Below are 14,118 nucleotides of genomic sequence, written 5' to 3' on the forward strand. Positions count from 1 at the left end.
AACTAGGCCCAAAACACCCCTTTTCCACCATGGATTTTCTTCAAACCACTTGCAATCAAAATTAGATCTTCCCAGCAGTGCTCCCAGACCCCTAAACCCACTCACAAAAATATAGAACACCCCCAAACAGCCCCCCAAAAACATGCAATACTGCTACCTTGCAGAGGCCTAAGTTAAAATCGTGACAAAACGCACTCTGAAACTAGGCCCAACCCCCCCTTTTCCACAATGGATTTTCTTCAAACCACTTGCAATCAAAACTAGACATTCCCAACTCTCATCTCAGCTAAGCAAATCCACTAAGAACCACCTACAACATACTCCAATCGCACCCTAAAAACACGCAATAATCGAAAATTAACATGGGCGCCAATGGCAGCGGTCTCCCTTCCTCGACTTTCCCTAAACACACCCTTCCCATCGATTCCTCCCAAATTTCCTGCACAACCGCCAATTCCCCCTCCCTACCACTCACAGAAGCCCCGTTCCCCTAGCTCAACTGGAACACCGGAAACACCCTTTCTCCTTGCGCCCCCAAACCGCCCATTGGATAACATGACAAATCGTGCCTTGACAAAAAATTGCTGTTTACAGCACTTCCACTACTTCGATCCTCTTGAAACTTACCAAGACACTTGTTCCAGCGATTCCCAAGAATCTCAGCAAGGCAGAACAAAATCGATCTACTGGAAGGTGTACGACTTGTCACCCAAACACACGCGCCCGCAAAACACCAAAAAAGGGCAACATTCGGCCAATTCTGGACCAAAAATCGCCAAACCCCCCTAAAACCTTACCAAGATCATTATGAACGAGTCTGCATCAGGCCCTGAGCCCTAGGCTCCAGAAACCCTACCAAATTCAACCCAAAAACCCTAGTAAACCGCACTGAACACCCAAAACCGCCCTAAACCCTAGATATGCTTTGTCTGTGTGTGTCAAAGAGCCTAGGTATGCTACATCAGGTTGCTTCACTCAGTGGTGCATGGCCCTGCCGCAAGCATGGGCCAAAAATCCATTCTGCTCAAGAATTTGCAGATTTTTGGCAATTTCGCGAATTGTGAATTTGCCGGCGAAAATCCGCAAATTTCGCGAGCGGAACGGATTTTTGACCCATGCTTGCGGCAGGGCCATGCAGATGGTCAAGGCAGGCACCACTGAGTGAAGCAACCTGATGTAGCATACCTAGGCTCTTTGTCACAGACAGACAAAGCATATCTAATTGTATGCAGCAAGCCACATAGCGCCAATTTTACATGAACTGCTGTCTGGACTCCGCATGGCATAACAACAATACACTGCCTCGACCACTCCATACCACGACTAGACGGACATGTAGTTCTGCTGTAGTAGTTGTTGTAGACTGGTTTACCTGTTTGCCACTCACGAATTGGCCATAGTTCTTCCGTAAACCAACGCTGATGATCCATCCATCCCAGTGAGTGACTGTAAAGAAAAAAGATATATTATTTAATCAATCATCATGGTATATTGGCAAACAGTGAGTCCAAGGACATTTTGTATATTGGAAAATGCAACGTAGTGGCCCCTGCAGTTGAAGTACAATTTGAATTAAACAAGGTGAAAAAAAGCAGAGTAGACTTGAGTTACATTTACAGCCAGATTCATCAATGTCCCGTTTTGCGAGTCCTTAATAGCGATTATTAAGGAATCGCTATTAATGACTCACAAAACGGGATTCATGTAGAAACCGCAAAAAAAATTGCGATTACTACAGCTTCCTTATTTGCGATTAGCAAATTGCTAATCGCAAATAAGGAATAACTCCCCATTCATTCCTATGGGCCTAAAGGCCCATAGGAATGAATGGAGAGTCATTCCTTATTAGCGATTAGCAATTTGCTAATCGCAAATAAGGATGCGATTTCAAGGGTGCCAGGGGTGTCCAAAGGACACCCTGTAGCACCCCTGAAATGCAAATGTACACAGGTGTGGCGCACACACATGTCCAAAGGACATGTGTGTGTGTAACATGCAACTTAGAAAAATGCACTAAAGTGCATTTTTCTAAGTTTTCGCTATTTACCACGAAGTTACACTTCACGGTAAATAGCGGCCCCATATTGCGAATTCGCAATTTTTAAAAGGTTCATGAATAGCATTTAAGGAATCTCTAATTGAGATTCCTTAAATGCGTTTCTTCGCAATTTTGCGCTTTCTGTAATTGCGATTTTTGCATTTGGGATGATGAATCCCAAATGCAAAAATAGCGCTTGCAAAGGGCCGGATTCTCAGAATCTGGCCCTTTGCGAGCCGATTTTACAATGAGGAATCTGGCTGATAGTGTGTAAAAGATTAAATAATAACAGAAGACATATGATTCATTTCATGCACAACAAACAAACAGCAGTTGCGTTCATCAGAGCCAGACAGCCATTGCTGTCCACTGCATGCCATCTTCTCATTATTCATTACCTGTTCCACTTTTAGTCCGCATCTTCTTCTGAAAGTGAGGGCCCACAGGGCAGCCTCTGCTGTCAATTTCAGAAGTAACTGTCAGCAATCAGCCAGCATGTAGTCAGTAATTCCAGTCCCACTTGAGGGGACTCGTCTACGAAGACAAAGTTTCTTGATTCTGCGTAATCCAACCATCTGCCTTGAGGGAAATGGATAGGGGGAGTCTGGAGGAGGAGGATAGAAGAGCATGATTGAGTTGTGAACTTGTGAACCTCAGGAATGCAGACTGCGGCACCTTCAAATCAATAAGGAAATAAGATAAAGACAGTGCTGCTGATGGACTTGTTGTGATTAGGTGATTAGAGTTTTGTTGTGTGTAAAAGTTGCAAAACAAAGAAAGACACACAGGAATAAAAGTGAATAAGGACGAGAAAAAAAAAGGAAGTCATTCCAGGCCTCGGTGTCAGGGAAGTAGAGCTCATCCTCAAACTCTGTGAATTGAGACGGGAGTAGGTCAGCTAAAGAGATGAACTTCCGTCACCTAAGTCGGTGTCCTCTCCTTTCTGCGTGCATTCATGTATTTTGTAATCTGGTGGCATGAAGTGCTGATTCATCCTGATCATTGTTAACATCTCCATATTTTTGGGAGAGCGGCGGGTCCTTTTTGAAGTTACAATGGCAGCAGCAGCACTGAAAACACGTTCAGAAGACACGCTTGCGAGGGGGCAAGACAAATAATTTAGATACCAATACAGGAATGGGTTCTGATTAACAAAGACCTCTGTTGGGTCATCCAGATAGGCCTGCACCATAGACTCAAGGTTCTTCAGGTTTGCTCCACTTTGTGTACCATCTGTGGCCTTTGCATCACTGGAACGAGCAAACCCTTGATGAGTTAGCCAATCCGCTTCCGACAATATTATGGCTGGGCCTGGTGCAGGTGAGGATGATGATACGGTTGCTGGTGTTGTTAACGGCTGTGAGGGAAAGTGACTCCCTTTGGCCACAGATTCAGAAGTGGAACTTGATGCCGGATGGCCTGCTGATTCAGTTGTACTTCTGCCGGTTCCTTCAATTTTCTGCCTCTCTTTTTCGAACCGAGTGGCTGACAGAGCTAGCCAATGTTTGTACTTTGAAACATCTGCTTCATTAAAAGGAATGAATGCTTTGCTGGACACGGCCTTTTTGTACCGTGGATCCAGAATATTGGCACAAATGTAATGTTGTTCTGTATGTATTTTTTTAAGCCTTTCATTGTCAACTAGGTGGCTTAATAACCTCTCCGCCAACTGATATGCGTCTTGCTTTTCAGCATCATCTCGAAACGTTGAAGACACCGCCTTCAGTTGGTGTTCTAGCATGCGCAACAATGGGATAGCTTTGCCCAATGTATAGTCCTCCCTGCTGACTTCACGCGTGAAGACCTCAATAGGACGAAGCATGTCTGTCAGGCTTTTAACTACCTTCCATTCCTCCAACTCTAGCCACATGTCTTTCATAGTAGAACCCAGTGCAAAGACATACTGATTGATTACGACCCACTGTTCAGTCAGACGCTCAAGCATGTAGAAGGTTGAGTTCCAACGTGTTACCACCTCCTGGATGAGTCCTCTGACTGGCAGTCTACGTTCACGTTGCATGTTCCTCAGCTGCTTCCGGGCCTTAAAAGAATGGCTGAAATGTGTGCAGATTCTTCGGCAGGTGGTCAGTAACTTTTTAAGAAATCTTGCACAACAATGTTAATACTGTGCGCCAAACACGGCCCTCTGAAATAGCCACCCTCATGCATGGCCTTAACTATATTACTGCCATTATCCGTGGAAACATAACCAATCATGTGCTTTCTTGGATGCAGCCATTCATAGACCTTACTCTGAAACTCATCCAAAATGTTTTGTGCAGTATGAGATTTCTCCATGGCAAACATGGCTACTGTTGCATGTTTCCGAGTAGCTTGAAAAACTGTGTCCGGGTCAACACCTGCATTTAACTTGTCTCTAACCCCTTTAAAAGAGACCCAGTGTGCAGTGATGCACATGTAATCAAGGGCTTGGCAACTGGTCCACATGTCTGTTGTCAGGTGGATAGTGTGAGCAGCACTCTTCTGCAAAGCTGCCCCAATCACCTCCAGCACATCTTGATGTAGTGCTGGAACCGCAACTCTGGCAAAATAGGGCCAGCTAGGAACCTTCCATTTAGGGCAGACTGTTGCCAAAAATTCTAGAAAACCCACCCCTTCCACGAAAGAAAAAGGGAGAAGGTCCAGCGCTAGCATTTTAGACAGCTTTGCGTTATACAGACGTGCCGTTGGGTGGTTGCATTCAAATGGCGCCTCCGACCAAAGCATGCTTCTATAGTGGTCTGGACCGTTTTACGTGATGATGATGATGATGATGATGATGCAGACTTCTTCAAACCAGTTAGGCTCATTGATGTACTTTTTCGCATTGGTGTCTCTCCCAGACTCTTAGTGTGGCTCATACATGTTGCTGGGGTAGAGGGTGTGGGCGCTACCACTGCAGTGCTGCTGCCAGGGGTACAGGGTGTACCAGAAAAAATGTCTGTCACTTCTTCACTTCCCCCCTGCAAGATCAGCCCCTCATCATCATCAGATGCAATATGAATGGATACATATGGATTTGTTGTACTTTTGTATTCCAGGATCTTCCTTAGGTGCGCCTCCCAAATGATAGTGTGGTGTTTTTGGAGATGACCTCTCTGGCCTCCGGTACCATAGTTGGTACCAAGCTTACTCCGACTAACTACACTTCTACAAATCGAACAAACGACCATGTTTTCCGCCTTTTTGCTAACACTAAAGAAGTCCCAAACTGGGGACTGGAGATGTCTGCTGGTGGTGGAGGTGCTACTTTCAATGCCAGATGAAGTGGAGGATGGGCGAGGCTGAATTTGACTCTGTTGTGCACTTGCAGCACCACTACTTGAGGTAATGGAGAACGAGCTGTATGGAGGTCCCTGCCAGCCCTTCTGACGAGAAAATATGGAAGCTGTAGGTCGTGTTGGTGTAGTAGTTAACTGCGTTGGTGGTGGTACCAGTGTCACGCCGCCCACATCCCGCTCAGCAGCACTTCGGGATAGGGTCAAAATGTCTGTCTGCATGCCCGCTGGGGCTGGAGTGACGACTGTGATGACTGGGTCGTCATCAGACTTTTCATCAGCAGCATAAGACACCACTTCTTGTTCGTCATCATCACCCATAAGTGGAAGCCTTGCGGGAACCTTCCTTTTAGGCTTAGCTACCTTTGTCGTCTCACGGCGTGCCTCACTCTCAGACTGCATTGCTGGGTTCCAATCAACATCAAGATCATCAGAAGGAAGGGTGCTTGAAGAAGAACTTGTAGTAGTAGCCCTCCTTGACCTTTTTCTTGCTGGGGATCTGGAAGGCAATGGATCATCATCAGGAGGAGTGACTTCCTCGGATGATACCTCTGCTTGAATCTCGATTTCCTGATGTGCCCCTACTTCTGGAGGAACAAGCATTGTGGGCAGTTGTGCCGCTCCATGCGCCTCTCCTTGCGCATGTACTTGCGCTTGTACTAGCGCTTGTACTTGCGCTTGTACTAGTTGCACCTGTGGTTGTCATTGCGGCTGTGGTTGTTGAACACTCGTCAGATGAGTTACACCATGCATTGATTGGATGCTACTTTCTTGCGATGAGCCAACATCACTGGTCGATGGTGATTGAGCAATTACAGTGGCTACCTCTGCAGCACTCATGGTCTTGGACCTAACTTGGCGTGGTGGCACTGAGCCCAATGAAGCGGAGGTGCTGCTCCCAGCTTGGTCCCCGGCGGACACCGCTGCTGCTGCAGGCGTAGTTTTTTTCCCCAAAAAAGGTGTCTGTGAGCATACCAGTTTCCTTGGTAGGTTGTGCCACTTGCTTCTTCTGCTCCTTCTTACTGGCAGTGGCACTGGCAACTTTTTTCGTAGAGGCGCTACGGCCACCTTTCTTTGGGCCCATCTTCTTCAGATGTCAGAACAGCAGGCCGCAGTTGCACGAGTTGCAGAGTTGTCTGTGGCCACACGTGACGTCACGTAACGTTGTGCTGCACACACCGCTGCAGGACTTCTTCCTGGCACTGATGATGAACGATGACTGATGTGATTCTCTTGTGCACCTAAAAGCAAAGGAAGCCAGAGGAATATCAGTTAAATAAATGTTGCATATGTCGTGCTTCAATTAATATTTGCAACTAGGCATTGCATTTATTATTATTACAACAACACACCCAAAAACGGAAAGACACAAAATTAAAATTGCAATTCTAATCCAAAATGGATGTTTAATTTAATAGAAGAGAGACCACACAGAGTTGGTGCATGCACCACTGACTACCCCTGGGCCTAATGTATGAAAGCAAGGCAAACTGGGTGCAGGCCTGAGCACACTGCCTGGCTTCAAAATGGCCCCTTGACCCCCAGCCACATGGCCAGGCACCAACAACACCCCAAGAAGTCGAAAAACACACAAAAATCACCACAATCCAATGCCATCCATGCCCTCAATGATGTTTAAATTCAAGACACCCCACAGAAAGACTTGGTCCATGCACCACTGAGTACCCCTGGGCCTAATGGATGAAAGCAAGGCAAACTGGGTGCAGGCCTGAGCACACTGCCTGGCTTCAAAATGGCCCCTTGACCCCAGCCACATGGCCAGGCCCTGACTGGACCAGGCCTCAAAATGGCCCCCACCCACATGGCCAGGCCCCAACAACACCCCAAGAAGTTGAAAAACACACAAAAACACCGCAATCCAATGCCATCCAAGCCCTCAATGATGTTTAAATTCAAGACACCCTACAGAAAGACTTGGTCCATGCACCCTGGGACTAATGGATGAGAGCAAGGCAAACTGGGTGCAGGCCTGAGCACACTGCCTGGCTTCAAAATGGCCCCTTGACCCCCAGCCACATGTCCAGGCCCTGCCTGGACCAGGCCTCAAAATGCCCCCCACCCACATGGCCAGGCCGCAACAACACCCCAAAAGGTCGAAAAACACACAAAAATCACCACAATCCAATGCCATCCATGCCCTCAATGATGTTTAAATTCAAGAAACCCCACAGAAAGTTTTGGTCCATGCACCACTCACTACCCTTGGGCCGAATGGATGAAAGCAAGGCAAACTGGGTGCAGGCCTGAGCACACTGCCTGGCTTCAAAATGGCCCCTTGACCCCCAGCCACATGGCCAGGCCCTGCCTGGACCAGGCCTCAAAATGGCCCCCACCCACATGGCCAGGCCCCAAGAAGTCGAAAAACACACAAAAATCACCACAATCCAATGCCATCCATGCCGTCAATGATGTTTAAATTCAAGACACCCCAAGTCAAGTCAAGTCAAGTTAAAATTTGTATAGCGCACTACACACCCAGAGGGTCTCAAGGCGCTTGAGGGAGGGGGGGTATTTTATTTATCAAAAATCCAAGTTTTGAGTTGTTTTCTGAAGGATAGGTGGTTCTGTGTAAGGCGGAGGTGGGATGGGAGGGAATTCCACGTTTTGGCCGCTAAGTAGGAGAAAGATCTTTCTCCCATGGTGGATCTTTGAATGCGTGGAATTGCGGCGGGGGCTTGATTGGACGATCGTAGTTGGCGGGTGGGGGAGTAGAAGGTCAGGCGCGTGTTGAGGTATATGGGACCTAGGTCGTAGAGGGCTTTGTGTGCGTGGGTGAGGAGACGGAACGTTATTCTCTTGTTGACGGGGAGCCAGTGGAGGTCTCTTAGGTGACTGGATATGTGATTGTGGCGGGGGATGTCAAACATGAGTCTGGCGGAGGCGTTCTGAATTCGTTGGAGTTTTTTCCGTAGTTTGGCTGTGGTTCCGGCGTAGAGGGTGTTTCCGTAGTCCAGTCGGCTTGTGACTAGAGCATGGGTGACCGTCTTTCTTGTTTCCGTAGGGATCCAACAGAAGATCTTTTTGATCATACGTAGGGTGTTAAAGCATGATGATGAGACGGCGTTGACTTGTTTGGTCATCGAGAGGGAGGAGTCCAGGATGAAGCCCAGGTTGCGTGCGTGGTCCGTGGGTTTGGGTACGCTGCCCAGGGCTGGAGGCCACCATGAGTCGTCCCAGGAAGAGGGGGATGAGCCTAGTATGAGGACTTCCGTCATGTCTGAATTTAGTTTTAAATGGCTGTTCTTCATCCACTCGGCTACGTCTTTCATCCCTTCGTGTAGGTTGGTTTTGCCGGTGATTGGGTCTTTGGTGAGGGAGAGGATAAGCTGTGTGTCGTCAGCGTAGGAGATGATGTTGAGGTTGTGTTGGCACGCGATGGATGCGAGGGGGCTCATGTAGACGTTGAAGAGAATGGGGCTGAGCGATGATCCTTGTGGTACGCCGCAAATGACTACAGTGGCCTCTGATCTGAAAGGGGGAGGCGGACCCTCTGAGTTCTCCCGGTGAGGAACGAGATGATCCAGTCTAATGCTTTTCCTTGTATCCCAATTCAGAAAAGGGGGTGGTGATGAACAGAGTGTCTGAATTAAGCAGACCACTCTTACCCAGTCCAAAGATCAGGGCTTGATCCATCACCGTTATTTATCTCACTGCCCCATCCTAGCTCAGAACCTAGCTATATGCAAATTAGTCTGTCCCTGGCCCAGTGCATCATGGGAACAGGGCAGACCAAACTACCAAGCCAATTCTTCACCAGAAAGGAGACAAGCTACCGGGGACCGGTTTCTGGCATTTCAGCCTCTTCGGCCCGGCTTGCTTGAATCCTGATGGAGCAGTGAGAAAGGGACTCATGTCTGAGTATACCCTGCCACACCTATAGTGGCCAAAATGATTCAGAAAAGGGGGTGGTGATGAACAGAGTGTCTGAATTAAGCAGACCACTCTTACCCAGTCCAAAGATCAGGGCTTGATCCATCACCGTTATTTATCTCACTGCCCCATCCTAGCTCAGACCCTGGCTATATGCAAATTAGTCTGTCCCTGGCCCAGTGCATCATGGGAACAGGGCAGACCAAACTACCAAGCCAATTCTTCACCAGAAAGGAGACAAGCTACCGGGGACCGGTTTCTGGCATTTCAGCCTCTTCGGCCCGGCTTGCTTGAATCCTGATGGAGCAGTGAGAAAGGGACTCATGTCTGAGTATACCCTGCCACACCTATAGTGGCCAAAAACGATTCAGAAAAGGGGGTGGTGATGAACAGAGTGTCTGAATTAAGCAGACCACTCTTACCCAGTCCAAAGATCAGGGCTTGATCCATCACCGTTATTTATCTCACTGCCCCATCCTAGCTCAGAACCTGGCTATATGCAAATTAGTCTGTCCCTGGCCCAGTGCATCATGGGAACAGGGCAGACCAAACTACCAAGCCAATTCTTCACCAGAAAGGAGACAAGCTACCGGGGACCGGTTTCTGGCATTTCAGCCTCTTCGGCCCGGCTTGCTTGAATCCTGATGGAGCAGTGAGAAAGGGACTCATGTCTGAGTATACCCTGCCACACCTATAGTGGCCAAAAACGATTCAGAAAAGGGGGTGGTGATGAACAGAGTGTCTGAATTAAGCAGACCACTCTTACCCAGTCCAAAGATCAGGGCTTGATCCATCACCGTTATTTATCTCACTGCCCCATCCTAGCTCAGAACCTGGCTATATGCAAATTAGTCTGTCCCTGGCCCAGTGCATCATGGGAACAGGGCAGACCAAACTACCAAGCCAATTCTTCACCAGAAAGGAGACAAGCTACCGGGGACCAGAAGCTTGTTTCCTTCCCAGTGTAAGAATTGGCTTTTGTAGTCTGGTCTGCCCTGTTCCCATGATGCACTGGGCCAGGGACTGACTAAGTTGCATACAGCCAGGTTCTGAAACTGGGATGGTGCAATGAGCTAAAAAACGGTGTTGGATCTAGCCCTGATCTCTTGACTGGGTGAGAGTACTCTGCTTAATTCAGAGACTCTGTCCATCACCACCCCTTGTTGTAAATAATTTTGTCCACCCTAAGCGTGGTAGGGTATACTCAGATGTGAGTCCCTTGCTCATTGCACCATCAGGATTCAAGCAAGCCGGGCCGAAGACGCCTGAAATGGCAGAAACCGGTCCCCGGAAGCTTGTTTCCTTCCCAGTGTAAGAATTGGCTTTTGTAGTCTGGTCTGCCCTGTTCCCATGATGCACTGGGCCAGGGACAGACTAATTTGCATACAGCCAGGTTCTGAAACTGGGATGGTGCAATGAGCTAAAAAACGGTGTTGGATCTAGCCCTGATCTCTTGACTGGGTGAGAGTACTCTGCTTAATTCAGAGACTCTGTCCATCACCACCCCTTGTTGTAAATAATTTTGTCCACCCTAAGCGTGGTAGGGTATACTCAGATGTGAGTCCCTTGCTCATTGCACCATCAGGATTCAAGCAAGCCGGGCCGAAGACGCCTGAAATGGCAGAAACCGGTCCCCGGAAGCTTGTTTCCTTCCCAGTGTAAGAATTGGCTTTTGTAGTCTGGTCTGCCCTGTTCCCATGATGCACTGGGCCAGGGACAGACTAATTTGCATACAGCCAGGTTCTGAAACTGGGATGGTGCAATGAGCTAAAAAACGGTGTTGGATCTAGCCCTGATCTCTTGACTGGGTGAGAGTACTCTGCTTAATTCAGAGACTCTGTCCATCACCACCCCTTGTTGTAAATAATTTCCTTGTATCCCGACGTTGCTGAGGCGTTTTATGAGGGTGCTGTGACAGACCGTGTCGAACACTGCGGAGAGGTCCTGTAGGATGAGGGCAGCTGTTTCTCCGTTGTCAAGTAGTGTTCTAATGTCGTCTGTGGCTGTGATGAGGGCGGTCTCGGTGCTGTGTTTGGCTCTGAAGCCGAACAGTGATGGGTCGAGGGATTCGTTCGACTCGAAGAAAGCGGCGAGCTGATTGTTGACGTCTTTTCTATGACCTTGGCAGGGAAAGGGAGAAGCGAGATGGGGCAGTAGTTTTTGAGTTCCGTCGGGTTTGCTGTGGGTTTCTTCAGTAGAGCACTGAGTTCGGCGTGTTTCCAGCTTTCTGGGAAGATAGCGGTGTTGAGAGATCCGTTGATGATATCCCGGAGATGGGGTGCGATGATGGAGTCGGCCTTGTTGAAGATGTGGTGGGGGCATGGGTCGGTTGGTGATCCGAAGTGGATGGAGTTCATCAAGCGGATGGTGTCTTCTGTGCTGATTGGGTCCCAGGCGTTAAGGGTGGTGGTGGGGGGGCTTCAGTTCGGTGGAGGTGAGGGGGGTGGTCTGGTCGACAAAGCTGTTATGTATGTCTGCGATTTTGCTGTGGAAGAATGAGGCTAGAGAGTCGCAGAGGTCTTGAGAGGGAGTGATGTCATTGGTGCCGGCGCGGGGGTTGGTAAACTCTTTGACGATGTTGAAGAGTTCCTTGCTGTTGTGGGCGTTGTTGTCGAGTCGATCCTTGAATGCTGATTTCTTGGTGGATCGGATCAGCTGATGGTGTTTGCGGGTGGCGTTCTTGAGGGCAGTCATGTTGTCTGTGGTTGGGTTCTTTCGCCAGGCTTTCTCAAAGGTGCGGCAGATCTTTTTGGATTTCTTAAGTTCGTCATTGAACCAGGGGGCTTTTTTGATACCTGGCTTGTTTTGATAGTTTTTCAAGGGTGCTAATTCATTGGCACTGTGTGTGATCCATTGTGTGAGGTTGATGGCTGCTATATTTGGGTTCAGTGATTTGGTGGGAGGGTTTTGGTGAAGCGATGTGGTGAGCTGGTCGGTGGTAATTTTGTTCCAGTTTCTGCGGGGAATTTGTTGTGGGTGGTGGTGGGTCATTACTGTAGTTGAAATGGACGCAGCAGTGGTCCGTCCAGTGGAGTTCTGTGGCGTGATTGAAGAAGATGTATTGTATTGTATTGTATGTCATTTTTGTAGAGCGCGTGGTTACCAGAAGGCATCCCAGCGCTGAAAATGAAAGATACTCTGAGGGAGTGGGGGAGTCGGATAGAGGAATTCATTGGGGAAAAGGAGAGACTTTAGTGTTTTCCGAAAGCGGAGAAGGGCAGGTTCAGCGCGTAATTGTAGGGGAAGGGTGTTCCAGTGAGAGGCTGCCTTCACCGAGAAGCGACGACCTCCGGTGCGAGTTTCTTGATTCTAGGCCCGAGGCCAGGTACCCTTTATCTGATCGTAAGGGTCTGTTGGGTTTATAGGGGGTAACTAAGTTTCTCAGAATCGGGGGACCCTTGCCTTGCATGATTTTGTGGGTGATACTGAAATCTAGTCTCGAGAGAACTAGGCCTTGTATCAGTAACCTTCTGGAATGAAGGGGGAGGAGAGGGAGAACTTTACGGGCAGAGCGAAGTAGCCCGAAACAAGTGCCTGCTGTTTTGTTCGCCTGTGTTTTAAGCGAAAGGTCCTGATCGAGCCATACCCCTAGGCTTTTGATTTCTGTTTTTGGGGGGGAGGGTCCCCTAAACAGGCCGGCCAGATAGAGGAGGGCATGGTTGCTGTTTTTTGGCCTAACATCATGACTTCTGTTTTGGAGCCGTTTAGCTTGAGTGCAGAGTCGCACATCCAAGCATGGATTTTAGTCAGGCATTGATGGAAATTATCGGGGCATTGGTGGAGTTGCGACAGGGAGATGACCAGTTGGGTGTCGTCGGCGTAGCTAACTATTTTTATACCGAACGGGGTGACCACGTCCTCCAGGGGGGCCATGTACACATTAAATAATGTGGGGCTCAGGGAAGAGCCCTGCGGCATTCCACACTGGAGGGGTATTGGGGCAGAATGTGAATTGCCTTCCCAGACTTGAAATGTTCGGTTGGAGAGGTAGGATGTTAGCCACGTTAGGGCAGACCCGCCTATTCCTGCTTCGGCCAGGCGTTTAATCAAGATACGATGATTCACCGTATCAAAGGCCGCACTAAGGTCCAGGAGGATCACTGCCACTGATCCTCCTGAGTCCAGAATGCGCCTAGCTTCCTCCATGACAAAGAGGAGGACGGTGTCAGTGCCTTGGCCTGGGCGGAATCCGGTTTGGGATTTGCGCAACCGGTCGTTGGACTCTAGAAAGTGGGAAAGTTGGTGGTTGACCACTTTTTCAGCAATCTTGCTGAGGCCGGGGAGAAGGGATATGGGTCTGAAGTTGGCAAGCTCTAGAGGGTCGAGATGGGGTTTCTTCAGCAGGGCCTTCACAATGGCCCTTTTCCAACTTGGGGGCACAGTGCCCTGTGAGAGGGAGAGGTTGATAAGGTCAGTTGCCGGGGTGGAGATGGTGGCAGCCACCTGTTTTAGGAAGCGCATCGGAACGGGGTCGCAGGGGGAGCCACTCTTAATACTAGTTAGGGTTTTGATGAAATCCTCGTCGGAGATTTGGTGGAAAGTGTTCAACTGGGGGCCTGTGTCCCTGGGCAAGTTCTCGTTCTCGTTATTTTGTAGTGAGGGGCTCTCAGTTTGGGGGAGAGAAGATAGAATGTTTTTTATTTTCTGATCAAAGTAGGTAGCTAAGTTATTGCACTTAGACCCCGAGGGATCGAGGGGCACCGGAGGATCGGGAATCTTCAGAAGTTCTTTCATGATTTTATAGGTCTCTCTCGTGGAGTTTGAGGCATTTTTAATTCTGTTGTCATAGAAAATGGTTTTAGCGTTTCTGAGGGCGACTTTGTAAGTTCTGATCGCGTCGCGATAGGTGTTTTTATTGGCGGTGTCCCAATTCCTTCTCCAGATACGCTCATGCCTTTTACAGCCCTGCCT

The sequence above is a fragment of the Lissotriton helveticus genome, chromosome 3_1, assembly GCF_964261635.1.
Source record: "Lissotriton helveticus chromosome 3_1, aLisHel1.1, whole genome shotgun sequence".
Classification (NCBI taxonomy): Eukaryota; Metazoa; Chordata; class Amphibia; order Caudata; family Salamandridae; genus Lissotriton; species Lissotriton helveticus.